The following is a 26,120-nucleotide window of genomic DNA, read 5'->3' on the forward strand; positions in this document are numbered from 1 at the left end:
CTAATAATATATATTTTTTTAAAAAAACACTTAAAGTAATTATTCTTGTAAAAATAAATACTTAAATATCCACGCGACGAAATGTGGCTTCAATTACGTCCCGTTATTGTAAAACAGATTCGTATAATTTGATTTAAAACGATATCAAATGGTTTATTAAGTTTATGTAAGGACATCGAAGGAAAAACCCATCCTCTGCGGAAAAGCACACATAAAAGATATAATCAAATTGCATCACATGTTTACAAAATAATTTTTCACATATGCGTATACGAAACGATATATCTATGTGTGCGTGAACATTTACAATATCATAATTACAATACACAAATGTTTTTTACAATTACACATATATAAATATGCGGTTAGTTTAACGCAATCACGATCAGAAATAAGGTAATTTCTTCCTCACTTAGTTTTAAGGTTTTTGTGAAGTCATGAAATGAACAGCTTTATTATAAAGTATTACGGAACTATAATATATTTTTTCACTATATTTATTTGAATTATCGAATAGTGTTAAAATTATTTTAATACGTAACAAAGGCATATCAGGAATAGGCATTTGACTATGCCGAATTTTAAAATATAAAAAAGTATGGTAAATGCCCCATCGATAGTAAATAGTCGAATGCTTCAATGTTGGTAAATATATATGCTAATATGAATCCAATAAATGTATATGCAAATTAAGCACATGAAAACTTAGTGCAGGATCGATAACGATCTTCCATAAAGATTGAAGTGTTCTAACCAGTAGGCCATAACGTATTTTTTAATTACATGATAATTTATAAATCAAAGAAATAAAACTATTTAGTTTTTATATTGTATACATTATTACACCTTATATTTTATAAAGACAGATAATAAATGCTCATTTTTTTAAAATTTGAATTTCGAAATGTAAATTTAAACTGTATCCAATTATATAATGAAAACATGTAAACAATTCGAATGAAATAGAACAGAGAATTAAATATAAAGAGCAAGATTAATAAGTTCAAATAAGAACACTTAAAATTACTCATCAAAAGTTATCAAAAACAATATAATTATATAATATAATTATAATACTTAATCGTGAGTTGTATTACTTGATTTGATAAGTTTACTTCGATGTTTTCACATTCAAATATTCATTAATATTTAAACGTGAAAACATCGAATTATACGAAATGTTATTTAAGTAAATATAAAATTTAATTATCATTACGCTTTACGATGCCAACGAAACCGCTCGACTAATATTATAATGTCTAATAAGGTTATCATTTATAAATTGAGACAAGCTTGTTTAAATAGCATAATTATGTATTTATTGTTTGGAAATATTTTTTACTGTTGTAATATTCATGACAAATTTAAAATTGTATGTGTGTTATTAATTAAAAAATTCTATATCAGTAAGCATAATATTTTAATTTATTTAAAAGTGGAAAATGGTCATCTCGATGGTAAGCTGTTATCAGCCATAGGCATTGTAGAAAATATCAATCACCGACCGACATGACGAACTAAGATGATAGATGATTAAACCTTGAGCTTGCAGTAACGCTAGTCATATTTAAGTCTAAATGTGTCATGAGTATCGAAATCATAATTACATATCTTCAATACGTTTTATTTACTATGAGAATTTGAGATTTCTCGCAGTGTACCATCAATCTGTTGATTTAATTTATTGATCGCTTACAATGACCTACTTATTAACTGCGATAACTTTGCAATTTAACTTTTTTTATTGCCTTCGACGACACCATATCCGTGCTATTTCTATTTGAACTGCGATGCGATTAATACTCATAGATTTGTAATAAATAATCACAGAGATATATAGTAAAATAAACACGTTTCAAACTTTTTTTTTTAAATATTTTTTTTATTCTCATTTTAATGGCCTAAGATGTTTTTTCAGGGAATACACGAATGTGTTCAAATGCGGTCAAGATATCAATATCAATTAGATTTAAAATAATAAAATACGTTAAAAAGTCTTTCTTTATTTAAAATCTTAAGATAGAACAATATAAATTTATGTTCTAGTTTTAAAATTATTCAGATCAAATTGTTGTTAAACAGATAATTTAAATTATATAAATATATTTAGAACAAATTAAATGACGAGAGTTTAAATAAATTATTTGTTAATTCATTAATAACATGATATTATAAGCTTAAACAAAAACAGAAATAAAATCTTCTTCAAAGACGTAACAAAAAATTTAAATTGAGTAGCATACAAAACTACTAAATGAAACCATTTTATTTTTAACCTTTGTAACTTATGTCTGTAACGTTTCAAATCTTTGATAGCGTTAGTTCAGTAGTATGACCGTGTTTGATCCCGCAATCCACGGTTAAGATTCACGTGTTCTAACCACTGGGCTATTACGGCTCACAATGTGACATACAACTGAAGATAATAAAATGGTGCGAAAAGATTATTAAAATATTTTGTGTCTGACATTTTGTTGTATTGACATATTGTTGATCTCTGACATAACCCGAGTCCTGACCCTTGCGGATTACCGATGATCTTCTATGATTGGTGTATATCAGAAATTGACTGTGACGTGACGCGGGCGCATCACTTTCTATTTCAACAAAATTAAATATTGTTTTTACGCTATCGCCACGAGGAAAACGCCGTAAGCGCATCTGCTAATTTCGTTAATTTTATGTTATGTAAATCATAGACACGCTTCTTAAACGAGTCTTTTAAAATTTTAATAACAGCCTCCTATTTAAATAAGTATTTCATTCGTACTATACGTTTGTTCGGATTTTAAATGGATTTTTTTTAATTTTGTTTATGCTCTGGTACAAAGGTATAAAGTAAGAGGTCAATAATGTCCCACTACTGGGCAAAAGCCTCTCCAATAATGGAGATAGTGATGGTGAGATAATATCTCTGTATATAAAAGGCGGTTTACTGACTGTCTGACGATTAGTCACTCACGCACAGTCCAAGCTTCACGGTGTAGATGGTTCATATTTTAAAAAGACCTACTTTTTAAATTAAGTAAATGTGCACTAAGAGATTAGCTTAGGAAATTTTGAAGGTCATCCCTGTATCACGTTAATTTCAATACTCCACCGAATCGATTATCCTAGTATTATAAATGTGAAAATATGTATGTATGTGTGTTTGTTACTCGTAATCACGTATCATGTAAAATTACTGGTTGGATTTTGATGAAATTTTGAATAGTGATAGCCTATAACTTGGCTAAACTAAACTGCAATGCTCGTTCGTATTTCGTTATATTGTAAAGTATTACAGCTTAAGTTTAACACGAATTGAAGGTTTTACTTATCGAAGTATATGGCGTTAGCTTACTTATTTGGTACTAATGTCACGATTAACATAAACATTATATATGTACAAAATATATGACTTTTGCTGATCCTTAAGAAGGTTATAAATGCCGACTTAGAAATGAACTTAAATTTCCTTTGATACCATTCAGTATCGAAGACAATTTTAGAAACTTAAATTTTGATATTATTTAATGTTAATAAGGTATAAATGTCTTAGGCATATCACATTTTAAAAGAACCTCAATGATCTACGTTGAATTTTAAATTAAGCTTTAATTATATTTGACGTTAGACTCTGCTATTACTTTGACGTTGGGTACTGTCAAAAAAATAATTAATACCCTTTCAAAACATCAAATAACTTTACCGATCGTTAACCATGTTACAATCTTACAGTACTTAAAGCTTGAGGTTTATTTAAATTTATTAAAGGTATATCTAGTTGAAATAAACTATAACGAATCCGAATTAAAATGCAATGTTTTTTATATGTAACGACTGATTGTTTCGTATACTCTTTAAATTACAAAATGTCTTTAAATATTTCGAATTAATGTATACTAAAGTATTATTTCTGTGATTATTATATAATTCAGCTCTGCATAAACATATCGTATTATATCGTCCAAATTTATATTAATTCAAATGGGAAGTAATACATTTTCTTAATTCTGTGGAATAAATTTATATGTGTGAGGAAATAACAGCCATAGCATTTAAAGTTCATATTCTCAAAATAAATTTACATAAGCAGTTATTCCGAAGTCCAATTTTGCTTTATAACTTTCACCGAATATACATAATATGCATTTCACGTGTGACGTCATCAAAATAGATTTAATTAATGAACGATTTCCTTTTTTTTAATATTTCCGTACAATTACAAAATGGCTACGACAATAACCCTCTAACCAGAATTGAACCCGTGTCCTTTACATCGCTGGCTTGTATACCGTTCATATAAGGAGGTGGGTACAAAACAAAAATGATTATATAAGGATTTATTAACACTCTCTTTTTAAAATTGCTCGCAGAAATAATTTAAGTACGTATGTGTGAAAGTTCATACGATACATTGCAAAGAAAAATATAAATAAAATATGTTTAAAGTACGCTTATATGAATAATTTAAAATCTTCTTCTGTTAAGATAATGCTTCGACATACAGATTCTACTGAGAAGAGTCAGCAAGAAAATAATGCAATAACAGATTGTAAGTTAATTGCTGCTTAGATATATAATGACGACCTCCCTGGTCGAATAGTGTGTACACCGGTTTTCATAGGTACGCCCCGAGGTCCCGGGTTCGATTCCCGGCCGAGTCAATGTAGAAAAAGTTCATAAGTTTTCTATGTTGTCTTGGGTCTGGGTATTTGTGGTACCGTCGTTACCTATGATTGTCAATAACACAAGTACTTTAGCTACTTACATTGGGATCAGAGTAATGTATGTGATGTTGTCCAATATTTATTTATATAAGGTAAACTGCGTAATAACTTATTTTTATTTTTATATTTAAAGGTCTACAAAACAAAATGACAATCACAAAAATACACATGATTACATTTTTCATGATGTAGACACGGTACTTTTAACTAATGAACGGCATACTGTTTTTGATATTAATGTTATCAATAGGCCGTTGTCTAAACGCATCTAAGCTTAAACAAAATATTGTAAATTGAATGTCACGTTCACAATTTGGCATTTCGACAGTTCTAGGTGACTGTCCGTCCGTATAGATTTATTATAAACTAACGATCTTTACATATAATATGAATATACGTCGCTATAAAAATAAAAATCAAAAACAAAATATACTTTATTCTAGTAGGCTTTTACAAGCACTTTTGAATCGTCATTTAACAAACTATTTAAAGTAAAGCTACCACCGGTTCGGAATGTAGATTCTACCGAGAAGAACCGGCAAGAAACTCAGTAGTTACTCTTTTTCAACATCTAAAAATACAGTCATGTTAGTTAAATACAATTATATATGTATGTTATGTCTTGTATAATATATAAAGGTATTATAAGTTACAAGTTACAAGATTTGGTGATAGGGTTTTGTGCATCTCATATTCACCTTCATTCATGAATTCATCAGATATTCTACCGGCAAACAGCAATACTTAGCATTATTGTGTTCCGATTTGAAGGGTGAGCCAGTGTAACACGGGCACAAGGGACAAAACATCATAGCTCCCAAGGTTGGAGGCGCATTGTTGTAAGGAATGGTTAATTTTTCTTACAGCGCTAATAGCTATGGCCCATTTGCCCGGCCGTCTCATCATAAAAAAAAGTTAGTAATGTATTTAATATAATTGTATGATCGTGCTAATAAAGAGAAGGTTTCCTAAGCTAAGAAAAACCGATCGGTTACTAATGTACAGTTAACGATTCGTTAAATGTAATAAATGTGTTGAAACTACATAGTTTTAACCCTATTAATGTTTCTTGATACGATAATTAAAAGAGAAATTTCCAATTATATTATACCTGACAATTTTTAGCTAAGAATTTTAGTTGTTTTGCCAAAAATATTTTAATATTTGCATTTAACATATCAGCAAACGATATAGCGATCGGAGGTTAACCGCAAGATTGCGGTTCAAGTGCACATCGCAAACGCAAAAAGCGCATGCGCGATACTTTCTCTAAGCAGGAAGTGTACGGCTCGGAATGTTTAAATAAATTTTAATGGAAAATTTTAGTTCACTTATGCATACGACATTAGATACCTCGTGAATGTATTATGGCGTTCTTCTGATGTCGGACAAGGTGAACATTTTCAAGGGAGACTTGCAAACAGCTGAGCAGGATATTTAATAGTGGACGAGTGTATGAAAACATATCCTTTATAGGACTTGCTGTTTTTTATGAAAATCAAAATATTCTGTATTCCAGTAGGCTCATAAAACCACTTTTGAATCGTCATGTTACAAACTCAAACTCAAATTTCTTTATTCAATATGGAAGCATTACACTTACTTATTGATAGTCAAATCAAACACTACCGCCGGTTCGGAATAGGAAACACCCTGACTTGAGAAGAACCGGCGAAAGAAACTCAGCGGGTCTTTTCTTTTAGTCAAACTAATTAAATACATATATTGAATATGAATAGAAATAGCCAGGAGGCGATCGTTGCATTCCCAAGGTGTGCTATCAATCATAAACTCACTGATTGTATAGTAACCTTTCGTACACAAGCGTTCCTTAACATTTTTTTCCTTTTCAATATATATTATATATATATATATATTTACATTGTTGTATTAAATTTAAAGCTACTGCTTCGAAAAGTATATTCTACCGATAAGATTAAGATTTTAATTACAGAACATGTCAGTAAACAAATATTTTTTTATATATCCTGCCTAGAAGTCAAGAAAATTTACGATTTTTTATCATTAATGTAATCTTATATTGAGTAATATGTCGTATTTATCAAAGTTTTTTTGATATGAGCTTTAAATTTTCGAATCGAAAATAGGTAGGCCGACTAGCGAATGTGTTATTTGATTTTAAGTGTAAATGTCCATTGATATTGGCGTTGTAAGGTTGTAAGATGTATTAATAATTCCTTATATCATCAACAAATAGCATCATGTTAAGATATTGTGTCGCTTTGTGCCTAGAGTTATGTCCAGATGGGTTTTCACAGATTCCATCAAATTAGCGTTATGAGCTAGTTCCTAGGTGAATTAGGCAGTCACTCGTATATACATATTATAACAATAGAAACATAGATGAGTATATGTTACCTATAAGGGAGAAGTTTTACATAAAAACATATATATATTTTTGAATATAGATTTTTTTACTAGATAGTCTCTGTTTGATATGAACCGCGTTATGGTCATGTTAAGTAAAAAGTAACAGCCTCTTAACGGGAGAAGATATAAAGTTTATATCCACCACGCCGCTCCAATGTTGCTTGGCGGATACACATGTTGCAGATATTAATTCTATATATGAAGGTTCCTCGCGATGTTTTCCTTCAATGTCGAGCACTTTTAACGCCAATTGAGGATATGAAAATTCGGTGGGATGTTTCCTTGGTTTGAATTTTCAGTCATCGTTTGATATTTGCTATCTCCGGTTGTTGCGGTTGTAAATATATGTACGTAATCGGAATATATAAAAAGCAATTATTATTGGTTAACTTTATGACCTCAGAAGTATATAAAATAACTCCTTTTATTTTCCTGACTTATATCGTAACAAACGCCTGACATTTTCGATATTTTGACATTATTTCAATTTACTTAATACGTGAAATACATTCAAATATAACAGTAACGAAATTGTTCGTTTGTTGACTGTTTTGTTTGTCTGAATCTACTATGATCGATTATGAGAAAAACGTTACTTATACCAACTAAATCTAAAGATTTTTATATGTATACAAAAATATTAATTGTTTTAATTTACTAAAAAAGTTTTATATTGTATGAAATCGTATTTATAACAACCATCTCACTGGTACCTGGAGTCATTTTAATGAGGCAATTAAAATTAATCTGATAATTTTTGTTTTGTTTTCTAATAATTATATATCTTTATAAGTATCTTTAAATTTCGTTTAAAGATACTTATAAAGATATATATTATCTAAAAGAAAACATTACTAAGTTATACATATAACTCATATCACAAAACATGGAGCGCGTTTCGAAATAGGGTTTAGGTATATAACATTATTATATATGTAGCAGTGTCATAGAAACAATAATGTCAGGTAGGACTCTATGCAAGCCCGTCTGGGTAGGTGCCACCCATTCATCAGATATTCTACCGCCAAACAGCAGTACTCAGTTTTGTTGTGTTTCAATTCGAAGAATGAGCTCGCCAGTATAACTACAGGCATAACAGATATAGTTCCCAAGGTTGGTGGTGCTTTGCATGTATTTCAATTTCCAAAATTTGCAATATTATCTATGAGCGGTATTAAGTGGTCACACTTAATATCACTTATAAAAAAATATATACTATTGACGTGTTATATATATATGATTGTTATTTAAGATAACCAAAACAGCCGACAGTGACTAGTTCTTAAAAATATTTATCACGCAATTAGATTGTATTGAATGCTTGAACACTTGAATTAAGAACATCTCGTTGAAAAAACTTGATTTCAAATCAAACTCGTCTGTCTAGTTTTTTATAGTAATAAGTATTGCATTTTCTTTAGGTCATTATGACCTTTTAATATTATTAATCGAAAGAAAAATATAACGTATAGTAGTAATACTAGGTAATTGATCTTAACTACCTCCCCTCCCTCCCTCACTCCCTGTGTTCGGCAATGTTATTGCTGTTACGGCTTGAAAGATGTGATAAACATAGTAGAATCAGTTATAGGATTTTAGGCATTACATAACATAACATATCATATCATATCATATCATATACATACCATATCATATTTACATATCATACCGTTTTTATCATATTTAAACTTACTATCATTTCGATTTCGTCTGTCTGTGACACACATTTCATCTTCATACTTTCATTCATTCATCTAGATACACGAACATTAATTGAACGTAAAAAAAAGTTTCTACATAATTCAAAATCTCAAACCGTATATTTATCGCACCGCGGATTCGAAGTAATAACCTCTGACACATATTGTAGAGCGCGCCACACACGATGAAGATATATGAAGATTTTTTATGTTAATATGTCTTAAGATAAAATGTTAAAGTTCTATAAGTTATCACGTGCGTATAAAACATGTTAATACATAGAACCTTTTCATCCTTTTCAAAGAAACGAAAGCCGTGACCCATTGCTTGGAAAAGGCCTTTTTTGAGAAGATTTAAACACCATCATAGTGTTCCAATTTAAGTAGATGAATACACATGTGGAAGGATTCATCAGACAAAGAACGGTAGATTAATTATAAAGCAAAGTAAGCACTTGTATATTTTATAATATGTTGCTTGTCTGAACTTGAACGTGCAATCGTCGGTTGAGATTTTGATTTTGATGGTTTTCAGACAATATCTTAAGATAAATTAAAATGTTTTTTTTTTCATTGATTAGACATTGGCGCCGTAAGAAATTTAACTATTCCTTCCATCTTTAATGCTACCAGTCACTGAAACTAAGATGCTATTGTCTATTGTGCCTGTAGTTACACTGGCTCACGCACCCTTCAAACATTAACACACCGTACTAAGTATTTGATACCTAAAAACAATCCAGATGGGCTTATTATTATTCGCCGTGTGTAATTAAATTGTATAGCGATAATTTATCTTAAGATAAAATTCAGTATCTCCATCATGTGTGACACGCTATCCGCTAAACACGATAGCGGTCATTTAACGAGCTAAAACAATGATACTGAACTAATCAGAATCATAATCAAATCCGTTCTCTTTTTCACAACGTGCATTATGTCACATATCTAAATATAATCTTTTGTCCGTCAATGCGTTGCAAATGAGATGCTACCGTAATAGGAGTTGTATAACTGCCTATTCCGATTTCTTATGCGCAGGCGTCGTCGTCGTGTTAGATATTCAAATCACACATTATGATATCGATAGACTGAGGGAAAGAACGCGTTACGTATACAAATGTTTTCTTTGATATACATTTTTATTTTTGAATATATTTATTTTTGTTTTCGTTCGAAATTTTAATGTGTTTTTTTTTTAATTGAATTTGAAATTTGAATTAAAGGTTGAAATGCAAGGAATAAGTATTAATACGTATGACTTTATTTTGAAACGTTTCTGTCCGAGGGTTTATTTTTGTCATTTGTACTGATATGAAGCCGATTTCAGTATTTTTTTTAAATAAAACAGATGATCATATGGGACAATGGCGCTGTAAGAAATATTAACAATTCCTTACATCGCCTATACGCCATCAGCCTTGGAAACCAGATACTTTATCTTTTGTTCTTTTCGGTATACTGGCTCACTCAGTCTTTAAACAGGAACACAATAATACTAAGTATTGCTGCTTGACGGTAGAATATATGATGAGTGGGTGGTACCTAACCAGACGGGCCAGCACAAAACCCTACCATCAAGTGAAAGTTTTTTTCTATTGTATTAATGTAGATTAATTTATAACTGTTTTTAATTCTTGTTCTAAATTTAAATTCAAATAAATGTTACAACTCTGTATACGTTACGCGAATTGTTATTAATAAACGTATTAGTAACATAACGTAGCGGTCGTATAAGTTAATGTGTTTTATGTACGGCGTATCTTAGTTATGGGGTATTTTATTATCCATCATCATTGTATAGTAATTTACATCATAAAATAAATAAATCAAAGGAGTTTTTATTAGGCAATATTTTCTGCGAAATTAAAAACTTAAAAATTTAAAAATCAGAGAACAGTTACTCAGAATAGCTTAATTAAATGGTAATAGCTCAGTGGATAAAATACTTGGATCCTAAATGCGTTATGGTCATGCGTTAAAATCGGGATAAGTTACGTGTATTGTTTAAACATTACAATGTGAGATTGTAATGTTTATTATTTGATTATTAATATGTCATATGATATATAATATGACATAGCTGAGAACGCGTCGAAAGAAATTGTGTCCAACAGTTGGCCACTAAGTACACGCACACTACTAAAGTACCATGTATGGCGTTTAGCGGGTGTAAAGCGTAGCCGTCACGCACACCAAGATTATAAAGTTGGCTCCTTTGTTTTTAGATATAATATAGCTAATCTAAGCATGTAATAATAATTAAGAGAAATAAGCAAATAATTGCACTTAATAATAATTTTTCATGTCATAAAATAATCTACTTATAAAATTCCGTACACTTATTCAATTCAATTTTATTTTTCATTTTTAACATGCCGCCGCATTTTTTTTTTGATCGAATGTAACTTTATATGAAAGCCCGCCAAAAACGCTCTTCCACTTTCAACAGATAATAAATTTTTATTATCTGTGGAAATTATTATCTTCGAGTCGTGAGTCGATTCATAAAAAGAACATTCGATTCCAGCAAACATAAATAATATTTATTGCTTCGAAATGAAAATTTGACATATTGCAATCACAATAGCCTTCCTTATGAATATCGATTGCGTTAGATTGTTTTCTTTCATCGTGTTTTATTTGTATCTCATGTTACAACATATCTTCGCAAGTAAGTTATTAAGAATAAGGTTATATACCGACGTCATAACTCAACTTCAGCTTGTCAATATATATTGTTATGAATATTAAAAATGAATACATCTTCATAATAGATGACGAAACTTCTTTTGATTTAGACCTAATATTAACATAATATGTCGTTAATTAATTGGCTTGAATAGAAGTTTTTTTTGTTTATTCATTTGTTTTTTTTTTTTGTAATCATTTATTAAAATCAAATATTGTGAAAAGAGGTTTGTTAATCAAAAACAAAATATACTTTGATGTTGACGTCCTCTTGACCAACTGTCAAGGCGGCCATTTTGAATGTAATTTCGCACGAGATATTATATTGTTCGGGTGTCTATTCCGTCATTATCAACAGCATTACGTGCTTGCCTAAACAGAGGAGTGTAACACTAGAAATAAAAAAAACTGCAGGCAGCTATTGAGATTTTGGTCCAACTCGGGGTAATAGACCTAAGACCTCGAGTCTAGAGCCTTAAAACCTAGGAAAAAAAACAAAAAAATACGAAATAAAGATAGATCCACCAAACCACGGTATAATAGATACACCGCGTCTGTGGAGATAAAAATACAATAATAAAAAAAATAAGCTAAGAAAACAGTTAATATACACAAAAATAAACTATGTGTACACGATTCCAACCATAACAGGAAAAGAGTCAAATAAACAACGTTTAACAGTAAATTAACGCGATATCATTGGTGCGGTGAGAGCTTGATTAATCTATGATATTCACTATGGATTTGCGAAAAAATTACGTTTTGAACGTCAACGAAACTGTTATCGGAATTTTGGAAGTAAAATTAAAGTGCAAATAAGTAGTTAAGTGTAATATTGTTGTATTATTATCATTACATAGTATAAAACAAAGTCGCTTACCACTGTCTGTCCGTATATATACTTAGATCTTTAATATTACACAACGAATTTTGATGCGGTTTTTTTAATAGATAGATTGATTCAAGAAACGTTTATACGTATAATACATGCACATTTTAGTAGAGAAACACTGATAATATTACAGGTTTGCAAAGTGATGTAAATAAAAACATTTTTTGCGCTTACATTGCAAATGCTGGCTCAACCCTAGGTAGATCAAAATAATGTACTACAGTATTGTACACCCTAAAAAGGCCTTCAAAAAAGTCCGTGATGGTATATGTCTATCTCTTAGGGATAACTCATAGTAACTATTTTTATCATTCACTCTTTACGAGAAATAATGGCTTACTTTCGAAGCGACTTTAAGCAATACAGTTTTAATCCTATCCAATTAAGTTCCTTAACTACACTGTGCATTTAATATAGATCAATATGGACTGTTACAGCACGTAATTTAAATGAATATTTTCGAAGATATTACAGATTTAAATCGCAGGGACGCAGTTTGTATTGTCTAACGACAGAAAAACTGTGAATGTTGTAAGACATTCTGTAGTATATTTTGGCAGCATTGCACCCGTGCGAAGCCGGGGCGTGGTCGCTAGTTATAAATATAAATATATTGATCATAAACTCTTAGTAGTGCACAATATAGATGAGTTATTAGAAAATCGTATAAATTCGTAAATCTAAGGTTTGTTTATCTTTTTTCCTACTTCCATTAGAATATGCTGTACATACATATGTCTAGTACTTGTCTCTGTGCCCTTGATTACACCCTTCAAACTAATTTTATACCTCACATCGTCCATACAATTTTTGTGTTTGAATTATTTAATGATGTTTAAATTACTTTGTGAATTTAATACAGTAAGAAAATATATGTTAATAATAGTTATGATGTATATACATCGTCGTGTCAAAATAAAACATTACAATATAATGTCCAAACTGTTCGTCCGTACGGTTAGTTTATTTTAAATTTGTATGTTAATTCCGATCTCATCTCCATACGCTGCTAATTATTTATACTAACAAGAAACAATTGTCTGTGGTCCGCTTACTGAAGCTGATGCAATTCTAATAAAGTCATTGTGAATTCCCAACGTAGTAGCGCCCTTTAAGAATTCGTTAACTTGTGAATCAGCGTAAGTTAAAAGGACACTTTCTATCGCCTTAAATGTACATTGAATGTTATCGCTTTTTCCTTTGCGTAATTTTTGCTAACATAACCAATAAATAGCTCGTAAACTCTTATACAAACAATAGCTCTTACCGCTTTCTGTGATATTGAATTATAATTAGTGGAATAGTATATTTCCAGCCGTGGTAGCTCAGTGGTTAGACCGCGTTGATTGAAGGTTTAAACCCGGACAAGACACGCTAAATCTGTATTTATAATTGGTTTCGTGCTTGGCAGTTTGGCGTTGGAGTAGTGTGGTATCAAATCCAGTAAAATAATTTATAATTATTTTTCTTCCCATCTTAAAGAATTCTTAAAAATAATAATTATTCTGATGGTCACTTATATATGTATAATTAACTTAAAATATAAAATTTTGGAAACATTAGTAATAAATTTGCTTTAAAATTTCACATTTAAATGTAAGTCTCAGTTTTACAGCCATTATTAATTTTCTGAATTATTATGGAATTTCGAATCGTTTCATTTTACTTAAATTGTCTTTGTATAACCTATTAAAAAATCTTATTCTTAATTATGTCTTTGTCCCATTTGCTGTTGGAACACTTGGACCTCGGAGCGATAGTGCAAAAACATTCATTAAAAGTATAGCTCCTCGCCTTGTTGTCTCCACTAGTGACAGATTTCTGGTTCATTTTTTTGGCCAGAAAATCGGAATTGGGATTCAAAGAAAAAATGCTACTAGTATACTTGCCACCATTCCACGCAACGTAAAATTATAAGTTGTGTAAAATTAAGGCCTTAATATTTATAATTCTTATGTAAACAAATACAATTTATAATGGGATTACGATAAAATCATTTATTAAGATAAAGGAGAAACATACATACAATCGACGTTTATATCTGCTTTGTAACCGGTTAAAAAAATCTATGTATGTAAATTTTAGTTTCTTTAAAAAATAACTTGTCTAGTTCGGTTCTTAAACAACCCATGGATTCTAGACGTTCAGGTTTTTAAATATAGTATTGTCTGTCTGATAAAGGCCGCTTTCTCGTCTGTTTTGTGGTTATTTTGTAACAGTAGAAAGGATACCTAACAAGGAAATGACATTAAGTGTATCATTTCTTTGCGTTCGCGTGTGCCGGCATGATGCAATGGTTCGCTTTGATGACTCTTTGTAGTTTTAATGTTTTATACAATAATAAACTTGGATACACTTCTGAATAATTCAGACTTTAAAATAATATTTTACAGAAACAACTATATTTTATAAGTTACGTCTTGCAATAAGTAAAACAGGTTCAATTTGTAGTGGTCTTAGAAACTTAAATAATTTAAAGTTAATTTAGGAAATTTCCATCAAAATGCGTTATTTGTTTAAAATTCATGATAGTAAGCTTAAAAACTTTTAGGATTACGTAACACGTTGGCTAATAATTTGCAAATTAATAGCACGTCGGGTGATAGGCCAATTCTTAGTCTAACGATACACGCCGTGTGACCGAAGCAATTGCATCAATTTCCAGTATTCCATTTTAAATAGTGAGACCTATCACCGAAATAATTATGACTGGATCGTTGATTAACATGAAGTCAAATGTGAATTTGTATGTCTGTGTGTCACTACATATATCCTGTGTAGTAAATGATGATGTCCTCTTGACTTCACTCGAACAGCACAGGATTCTATTACGTTAGTGCACAAGTATGTACGCAAATATCAATGTACTAACTATTTCCGCACTCTCATAGCGGTATGTTTCCACATGACCAAAAAGGGTTGACGCTTGATCTGTATATATATTTTGGCAATGTCCTTGTTATATTGCATAATGTTGTGCCCAGGTCCAGACCAGGGTGACCAGTTTAGTTTAAGATAATAAACCCTTGAAATGCGAATTTCGAAATTACGGAATTTTTGATGTAAATTGCTATGAATTGTCTAACATACATATATTAGTACCTATACATTTTTTTATCAAAAAATGAAAAAGAAAAAAAACATATTAAAAAAATATTGGTCTTTTTATGGATCAGGGATAATGAACACACCAAACAAAAAAAAAAGATAAACTAATTGATTTTTATCGTGAACAGTAAATTATAAACATTTTTATAGGTACACTAGATGTGCCCGCGACTTCGTGCGCGATTGAATTTAATAAAAAAGCGTGTATTTATTATTTATTATTATTATTATTTTACATATAATTCTAAAATAAAGTAGCCTAAGTTACTCCTTATTACATCAGCTATCTGCCAGTGAAAGTCCCGTCAAAATTGGTCCAGCCGTTCCAGAGATTAGCCGGAACAAACAGACAGAAAGACAAAAATTGTAAAAAATGTTATTTAGGTATATGTACCGTGTATACATACATATGCATTTAGTAAAACGCGGTTGTTTTAATATTACAAACAGACACTCCAATTTTATTATATGTATAGATTCGTCTCTTGTAAGATTGATAAAAAGATATGGTACATAACTCCAGTTTAAATGTTATTTATATACCACACATTTGTATAAATATATATTTTTTGATCGATTCACCTTTTCTTAACAAGCTTACAAGGGTATTATTGAAAATTATTCATCCTTATATACCTTTTATTAAATAAATATATACATGTACATATACAGTTCTCAATCCGATTACGTCGTATACAAGCATCACCTTCGTCTTCGTGTCGTGTATCGATTATAACAACAAAACATGTTATTAAATTAATTTATTAAGAGGTTATTATATTTGGAGACTGTTTAACTTATTAATACGAATGTTGGCACTTTTTAAGAGTATCTTTTTTTTGTAATTATCCGCTAGATGGCAGCATTTCCTCTTCTATACCGTACAACTGTATTAGTATATTGTATATGAATATTATACAGGCTTGACTTCGTCTATCAGTTTTTAGTAGTATTTTGTGTTTTAACTATTTTATTATTATTCGATACCATTCAAAGTTTGTTACGAAAATTTATATGGATCGAGAAATTTTATTGACATATAAAAGTTTGTTTGTATATTCTCTTATAAAATAAAGGTAAAACGATGAGGTATTTTGAAAGCCTTCGCGGAGCTATCCCGGGTATTAAGGATCAACAAAGCAAGTATCGTAAAAATCTTTCCTTTTCGTTTACTTTTGGACAACGAAAGTATTTTTGAATTATCTGCACCTACACATAATACTATATATCATATACAAAACAAAGTATAAGCCCATATACATAAGAGCTTATGCTTTGTTTTTTGTTACCAACATATAAATGACTAGGTTCGAGCGCGGCTTCTCTCACATTTTGGAGGTTTGTCGTTAGATGTTAAGCATAAGGCTTCATTGAAATTCAAGCTTAATACGAAATTTCATCAAATTCCGTTCGGTGGCCGTAAAAGACAGACAGACATAGTTACTTTCGAATTTATAATATAGTCTAGATTATATGAAATAAAATAGCTTATTAGTATCAAGATGTACAATTAAAATTATTATACTTATATCGTATAAGCATTATTTTAAACATCCTCGTTGGTTTAGTCGCTGGCTTATTAAGTTGCAGATACCGAGGTAAATTCAAATCCCTGGTTGAGTCAAGGACATAAATAACAAGAGTTTAAAGATGGCAATGTTAACACATGCCTCACCGATCACGTGAAACCGTTGGTTCGCGTTTCAGCCTATTCAGATCGTGTAAATGTGCTCTCCTATCTGACTATAAGAATGATAATAGAGTTCACCATTCATATTCATTTAACTTTGTATTTTAAATGTTGAAAAAGAGTAACAACTGGGTTTCTTGTCGGTTTTTCTCTGTAGAATCTACATTCCGAACCGGTGGTAGCTTCACTTGATATAGGTTGTAAAATGACGATTCAAAAGTGCTTGAATGAAGTATATTTTGATTTTGATTGTCTGGACTCGAAATTGTAACCTGATACCAAGGGTTGTGCAACCAGCTGTCCACTAGATTAAGGTGATAGTTCCTTCATACTACTTTACTCGGTCCTAGGTTGGTACCTAATGGCCACCATACATCATTTTTTCTACCGCTATAGCTCAGTATTGTTGTGTTATAGTTTTAAGAGTAACCCAAATTGCCTAGAGACACAAAACGTTATAGTTTAGTTTCCATGGTTGGCGGAGCTATGTATAAATGTATACTATATGTATAAATTGACCCGAGTATATTACTTTTGAAACTGAACAGCTTACATAATGTGAATGGTACGGGAAAGGTCAGATAGGTATAATTATAATCACTCGAATAAATCATAATAAAATAATGTTAGAAAGGATGTCGGTGTGTTGTTTTGTGAGTGGATTATGTAATTGTTTAATAAATGCAGATCTATTTCACATTCCATAATAAGTTCTGTTATAATATATGTTAATTTTTTTTATAAATAATTTAAAATAAAAATTATGTTTAAAATTATGATAAATCTGCGTGGAGTTTCTTATTATGTCGGTAATATTTGACATTAATATTAATAAATGCTTATATTTTAATCATAATTGTATGCAATATAAAATGTTTTTTTATGTTTTATTTTAAGCTAGTTCTTTCAAACATTAATTATTCGTTTTTATATCTACGTTGTATTGGTTAAGGTATAAATTTATACAGCCCAGTCGCTGAAGATAAAAAATGTTAAAACTGTTAGGATTTCTAGTCTGCACTGGGTACGGGGCAAAGCATAGTTAATAATATATGTATATATAAAACACAGATTATACGAGAACACTTATGTTCATTACGCGGATTCCTTATATTATAACTATATTTTTATATAACTTATAAATATTTATATTACTTAACTTGTGTGTGTGTAGTGTCTTAACTAATGTGATAAAACAAAGGCGGTTTTTTATTTGTTAAGCTTTCACTATTGAACTGACCATTATTAAATTAATTTTAAAACTGCATACACTTTGCAATGGTTACAGAAAATGATTTAAGGTCAAATATACCTACGCCCCACTCCTCCATAAATATAAATGTAAGTAGTAATTATTTACAGACACATTGAATTAGCATAGTCGTGTTGAATGTTGAATTTTGTTAGTATAAGAAAAATAAAGGTCTTAAGTTCTAATGTCAGTATAAAATTTAATTTTAAATATAAATAGTATAAAGCCTTTTCGTTCTGGTATACAGTTTTCTTAATATGTGTTTGTATATTCTACGGGCGTTCTGATTGTTTAAATATTCTGCATATTATGCGTAAAACTAGAAAACTGTTCTGAAATTTAATTGAATGTTGGTCTGTCTCAACTTAGAGCGATTTTTAAATCATAACGATATTGATATATTATTTTATATTTAACTTTGAATGTGAGTTGAATAGAATAAACCCAATAATCGTTAAACCGGTAAGTTTTACCGATTAGAAATGAAGTAAAACTAAGTTTACCATAATCTACGCTAATATTACAAATGCGAAAGTAAAAACTCTGTCTGTGTGTGTACTGTTGCTCTTTGACGGCCAAACTACTGAACCGAATTTGATGAAATTTGGTATGGATCAAGTTTGAACGCAAGCGAAACCGCGGACGACTTGTTGTTTATAAGAATTAAGTATATACAAACCCAAAACTGAAAATAACGCAGGCAATTTAAAAAAATATATTATTTCTTAACATTACTCGAATACAGATGACCTCCGTGGTCGATTAGTGTATACACCGGTTTTCATGGGTACGCCACTCCGAGGTCCCGGGTTCGATTCCCAGCCTAGTCGATGTAGAAAAAGTCCATTAGTTTTCTATGTTGTCTTGGGTCTGGGTGTATGTGGTAACGTCGTTACTTCTGATTTCCCATAACACAAGTGCTTTACCTACTTACATTGGGATCAGAGTAATGTATGTGATGTTGTCCAATATTTATTCGTATGAAATTGAAATCAAGTGACGTAATATTGCAATTTAATGCATAAATATTGATTAAGTCGTTCTATTACCTAGTTTTAAGCGTCAGATATTTCGTCAAAGTTTTTTTTAAGGCGTAGGATAGCGTACGAGCAAATGGACCTGTCGGTAAGTGATCGTTACTGCTCATAGACTGCGCCGTATGAATTATTAATAATGTATTACATAACAAAAGCGTCACCAACCTTACGAACTGAGATTTTATGGTTCTTATAATATGAGTCGGTGGTACCTACTTAGATGATATTTCACAGAGTACTGTTAACAAATATAAATATAGATAAAAAACAAAAACAGGAAAGACTACACGCATATGACGGATTTTGCCATACGAAGCGGCAGCTATATGATTAAAATAAATACTTCGTTAAAGCCGTGATTCCAAGACGTGAATCTTAATCAATGATTTTATGTTAGCCAAGGTAAGCACCACTGAATTACATGTTGAATTTGTATTTATTCCGGTGACGGAAAACATCGTGAGGAAACTTGCAAGTAGTGGATCTTAATTTGCCACGTGTCCACTAATCCGTATTGGAGCAGCGTTTGCCTAGCAGTGGGATATTACTGGGTTGTTACTATACATAAAGCTGTACTGTAAGTACTGTACGTATAAATCTAATGGGCTACAGATATCGTCCTCAACGTCTGAGCACATTAAACACTAATAGAATCTAAAAGCAAAATTCTTTTTTTAACTTCTTTGTAGTCTCTTTTATTGTTACGTTATAATTAAAGTGGAGATTCTTAAGTATTTACAGCCTCGTTTTACCTTGCCTTGTCTCCACTGGTTGCAAGAATAATATATCGCCTAATTATTCGAAATTGCGATTAAACAGGGAAATGCTGTTAACGTTATTTAGTTCTGTTTACACGCTTCGTGTTTTGAAAAGTCAACATTATATTTCGTCGAGTAGTTATTTTTTGAGAAGAAACTCATCAAAGAAGAAATGTCAGTGACATACGACATTATCACGTATCAAGATGGCGTATGCCGGTTGTCAAAATTTCACGAGTGAGGTAGGAAATGAGTTACACACACTTACAGAATAGCGCCGCTGATAAATGTGAAATCATTTGAACATAGATTGTCGTACATAGATAGTTATTTTTAATTTTGATTTTGTTATACAAACGGAATGAAAGGCAAAGGCTGTCACGTGATGGCGGACTGATGTGAGAGGTCGAAATTGATGGTGATGATTATTCCAAGAATAATTTATTATTAAGAAAAAATATTATGGAGTTAGATAAATAAATACATATTTTATATTATTATAACGACAGCAACGAATTATATATATATATATATATATATATATATATATATACTATATCCTGTTCTTATCATCCAGTCATCCAAATTATATTCTTTCGTCAAGCAGCAATACTTCATATTCTTGTGATCTGGTTTGAAGGGTGAGTGAGCCAGTGTAACTAAGAGCACAAGGAACATAACTTCTTAGCTCCCAAGGTTGGTTGAGCATTGGTGATGTAGGAAATAGTTAATTTTTCTTACAACGCTAACGTCTGCTGGGTACTGGTGACCACTTACGGTCAGGTTTCCCATTTGAACGTCAAGCTATATCACAAAAAAAAGCAACGCATGAAGTAGGGATTAGAGAATACCAGGTAAGGTTATAGTGGACGTAAAGGCTAAGACAGCGTCATGCGGTTTGAAATCAGGACATAGGAGTCTGTCATAGTTTTAAAAATAATAACACCCTAGATCTATTAATACACACTGTCAACTTTATTATATAATTCATAGAAATTTAATATTCATCATAAACGCTCTCTATTTGACCATACCCTATTCAGTAAACTGGTTTATTCTTGCAAAAGCTTGACCGCACAAAAACAATAGACGCTAATATAATATTTATTGTAAAACAATAAGGTCGGATGTTGTATGCACAGTTTTGTTATTTGTCTTACGTTTGATATATGAGAACTTGCGTAAGTTCACAGTTCAACGAATTCTTGTTACTCTCTCCATAGCATCAATGTGATTTTTCGTTGTGATAACTTTCGTTTTGAGAACTATCTTTAGTAAAGTAGATTAAAATTAAAGAACCCATAACTGAGCAAAATCCATTTCACTTAATAGTAGACCTTTGTACAAACCCCTTTGGGTAGGTACGAAACCTTCATTTGATATTTAAATTAGGAAGTAGAATGGTAAATAGGCAAGCTGATGGTAAGTGCTCACCACCGCCTAAGGACATTGGTACTGTAGGAAATATTTTCCATCCCGTGCCTGTTGGTTGGTTTACATAACCTTCCAACCGGAACACAACAATACTAAATATTGCTGTTTGGTAGTAAAATATAAACCTACCTATTTAAAAAACCCCTACCTTATCATGGAAATATAAGACGAATGTGTCATAAATTCATTACACTTTATCTCTTAATGTTTTTCTTCATAGTTAACAACGAGCTTATCACGGTTGAACCCGTATCCTTAGGTTAAGATTTACGTGTTCAATCCGCTGTGTGATCTCGGTACAGAATCCGATTCTATCAGTGAATATTTCATCAATTACACCATGCGGTCATTAGTTTAATGTGAATCACACTGTGAAATAGAAATCAGTGTAGTTATTACGAAATTTTGGTCTTCGTGATTATATATAGCAGACCCCGACTCTGTATCGATGCTGTGGTATAAATATCTAAGCATTTTGTAAATTTTATATAGTGTTTTTGATAAAGATATGATATACTATACTAGGTACTCGTCCAGCTGCATGAAACTTTTTAAACGATTTATACGGCCATGCATGTTCTTTTCCGATATTTCCGAAAATAATCGTCATCTTTCAGCCAATTTACGCAAAACTTTTATTTACATTAACCTTTACCTTCCTTATAAATAACTTCGCCTATTATTGAAAGCAGTATGGAATTTCGTTCGATAATATTTGAATTTATTGCTACCAGGCAGAGAGACTGACGCTGCGGGAGGACTTAGTTTTATAATATGTTGTCACGTTTTTTCCCGTCAATTTTGACTTCGTCAATGTTCCTATCCAACTTCCACGCTATATTAATCTATAATTTCATTTCGATCTTATATTTAAGCTAAAATTGTCTTACTATATTAATATAGACATATGAAAAATAAAATATTAATGAATTAATGCAAATTTAATTTCAATTACCTTCAAATTGTAAAAGCGAGATTTGTCGTTATGTGTTGTACCAATCTGATTCAACTTTATCAAATCATATTTGCGTACTCTTTTTTTAATCGATGAATCTAGAAATGGTTTTAAATAATAATTGAAATGATTATTTATCTATATTGTGAACTCTTTGCGCAATGTGTGTCTTAAATGAACTATCCTGAATGCTAGGAGCGGGACGAATTTGTTTAACGAGTTACTAGTTTTAGTATAAACTCTAAATGTATCCTTATAAACGTCTTCCGAAATAGTCTTAATTATAACCAAAGTCAAAATACTATAAAATAATCAATTAAAATTTACTTCTATAGAATTTAAATTGCAAAATATAATTAACAATAAACGTATTTAACTAATGTATATACGTAACCTTTTATGTCAAACTTCGTCATGAATTATAGACGTCAAAACTATTGAAATAAACTCACAACAATATATCGTGAGCGAAGCGTAGAATTTCTCTTTAAAGGAAACCGTACGCGATGAAAGAGCTAATTGTAAACGCAAATAGTTTACCAAATGCGTCAGAACCAGCGCTATTGTACAACTAAATAGCTACTTTGTTTACCCAAGAAAGAACTTTTGTAGCATACTAACTAGCAATTATATTGTAAAAGAGATGCTGTGGACTGCGACAATGGTCGCGTGACATGTTGTGACATAGTATTTTGATTATATATAAATACTTTTTAATTTTACAGGATAATTTTTACTAATATTATAAATGAAATTAAACTTAAACGTAAGAGTTATAAAAAAGTAGCAAGTCCTTCCTTGGGGTCCTATCTTCTTTCAAAAGAAATTTCTCCAATTTCAGTACGTTGGTTTGGCCGTAAAACGTAACAGATAGACAGACAGAGTTTTAGAACTTTCGTATTTATAACATGAGTATAGATAGCGAAGCGAAGCGTAAGCGTTAACATACAAACATTATTAATATAAAACTAGTGGGCCCCAAGCGAAACTTCGCGTTTATTCAAAAAAATTTTAGTAATTTCGAAACCTATGACAGATTTTTTTATTTCATTTCATTGTAAACTGTAAGTCACACATCTACATTTGACGCCAAAGTGATGAAACCTTTTTTAAATGATATTTTTAATATCAAATTGTATACATTAGTTCAGTTAGAATTGGAGTCGATAACATTTTAATTTTGTTTACGTTTTACATTATTTTTTCTTATACAGACGTAGTACCACTCTCCAACCGGCCAGTAACTTTTTTCCACTCTCAAAAATTAATTCTTTGTTAAATTGTAAAAATGTAGTAAGCTGTAATCAAGAATCCTCTTTATTTTTCTGCACATCTACGGCTGGAGCTCTTCAATGAGACAATATTCGTTTTTTTATGTGCAACTATCGTCCCATAAACACTGGGACAAAAAATCGGCTTACTCTATTAATATATAAGATATTCTACGTGCGGACAAACTATCGCGGTTTCATGTGTTGACTTAATACGTTGTGACTTGCTAACGTTAAAATTAACCTCAATGACGTATGACGAATTGCTGTTTTTTGAAATATCTTTACGTGTATTTTTAATATAAGACTAATTCTATATGCTACATAATGTTATGAAATTTGCATTCAGAAAAAGGTGGTACGGTATATAAACTGTATTTGGTGTGGTAGATCTGAAGTTATTCGAGTTGAGACCCAGGACGACACACTTTTAATGACATTATTTAGATGAAGTAAGCAAGTCAGTGTAAGTACAAGTACAAGGGACATAACATCAGAGTTCCCAAAGTCGATGGCGCGTTAACGATGTAAGGGATAATGAATTCTTACAGAACCAATATCTATAGGCGGTACTGACTTACCACAAGGTGGTTCATAGGCCTTTCTAAATATAAAAGTGAAGTTACAGCCCATTAATATCCCAAAGCTGGGCTACAGTTTCATCTATTTTTTTAAGGAGAAATTTGGGAGTATATTACGTCACGTCGTCAATGCTGTTTTGTACGTGTGACAGGATTTCATTGAAATTAGTTTCTTAGCGATGTCTTCCTTCACCGCATAGTCTTAAATGAAATATAAATATAAATGAAGCACTCAAAAATTCAGTGAAAATTCATGTTTTTTTAAACTTCATATCAATTGATATTATAGCTATCAAGAATCTCGATTGAGAACATCAACACATACCTGTAATTCGCATCAACATTCCAATTATTGTGCACGACAATCATCCTCCGAGATTTAGAAAGGTAGATATTAACTGGCTCTTGAAGACGTATACGGAAACACTTGACGCAAAGTAGCGTCTGCAATTTTAGCTCAATATTTAAGTTGAAAATAAAATTGGTTTTGATGAAAGCATAGATTTAGCACTCAAAAAAATATTCCGTAAAATCTGCATATATTAGATCAGAGTGATATTCTGTAGCATTAAAAATATCTGACCTGAGTTAGAAGAATGCTTGGTCGAATCAAGTTCTCAACCTATCTCAGGAAGAAAGACCTTTACCAAGCAGTGAGATTAACGGCCGATTACTATCTAATAATCCAAAATATATATGTTATATTGTTCTAAACACTTTTGAAAACTAAACTAAAATCGTCTACTATGATTTAAGCAGAATACTATTTGGAATTTATTTTCGTTTCAAAATATTAAGCCACTTACCTTACATCCCTAATACAAACAATAAATACTTGAATTGAGAGCGTTTAACAAACGTATCACGTAATTTCCACACAATTGTGCCTTTTCCCGACAGCTTTTACCAAAATTTCTTTCAAACAGGCTTTTACGACGTGATTTATTCGATGTTTGATGATTACCTCATGTTTAAATGCACCTGTTTTCTTACAAAAAAGGGATGTCTGGGAGAGATGATTATAAGCGATAAGACCGCTTTTGTGTACCGTTTGTTGATTATTTCTTCTTAATTTTATTTTATCTGATATTAATATGTTGAGCAATAAATATATTTAAAGTAAATGTCAAATAAAACTGATGTTTTTCGAAAAAATGGTGAAGCAATGTTTAAAAAGTAATTAGCCGCGGAATAGGTGTTAGGTCCCCAACGGTGAAATCCAGATCGATAGACGGAGAAGTCAAATGTTTACGGAAATTTTGTTTAAACATCTGTTTAATAACGTAACCATTCGTCATTTTCTATGACTTTGAAAATGTGTCTGCAAAAATTGATATATACGATGGTTAGTTGAGTAGTTAACAAATAAACAACCTAACTTTCGCTTTTTATGATATTAGTTAGGGCATTATTCGTATCAACATACCAGTTAGTGTCTATCTTGTTATACGTTAAGTAACACTTTAAGATGCTTAGTTATTTATGGTTAAACTAGTCGAGTATTGGTTACCGTTCATTTAAGTAGGGAGCTGTAAAATTAGTTTTGTCATCAATCATCGGTCGTTACTAAAGATGACCGTATGTTATGTAGATTGATAGACTGAAGACTTCTTCGTTGGCTTATTAGCTAGCTTATAAGGCTGTAAAT

The 26,120-nt window shown here is 31.0% G+C and overlaps 1 protein-coding gene across 2 annotated transcripts in view; it reads right to left on the reverse strand.

Moving 5' to 3' along the window:
* Positions 1–26,120, reverse strand: part of LOC113397965 (fibroblast growth factor receptor 3-like) — a 144,725-nt gene that overhangs the window by 41,835 nt on the left and 76,770 nt on the right. The window lies entirely within an intron of this gene.

This window comes from Vanessa tameamea, chromosome 13 (assembly GCF_037043105.1).
Source record: "Vanessa tameamea isolate UH-Manoa-2023 chromosome 13, ilVanTame1 primary haplotype, whole genome shotgun sequence".
Lineage (NCBI taxonomy): Eukaryota > Metazoa > Arthropoda > Insecta > Lepidoptera > Nymphalidae > Vanessa > Vanessa tameamea.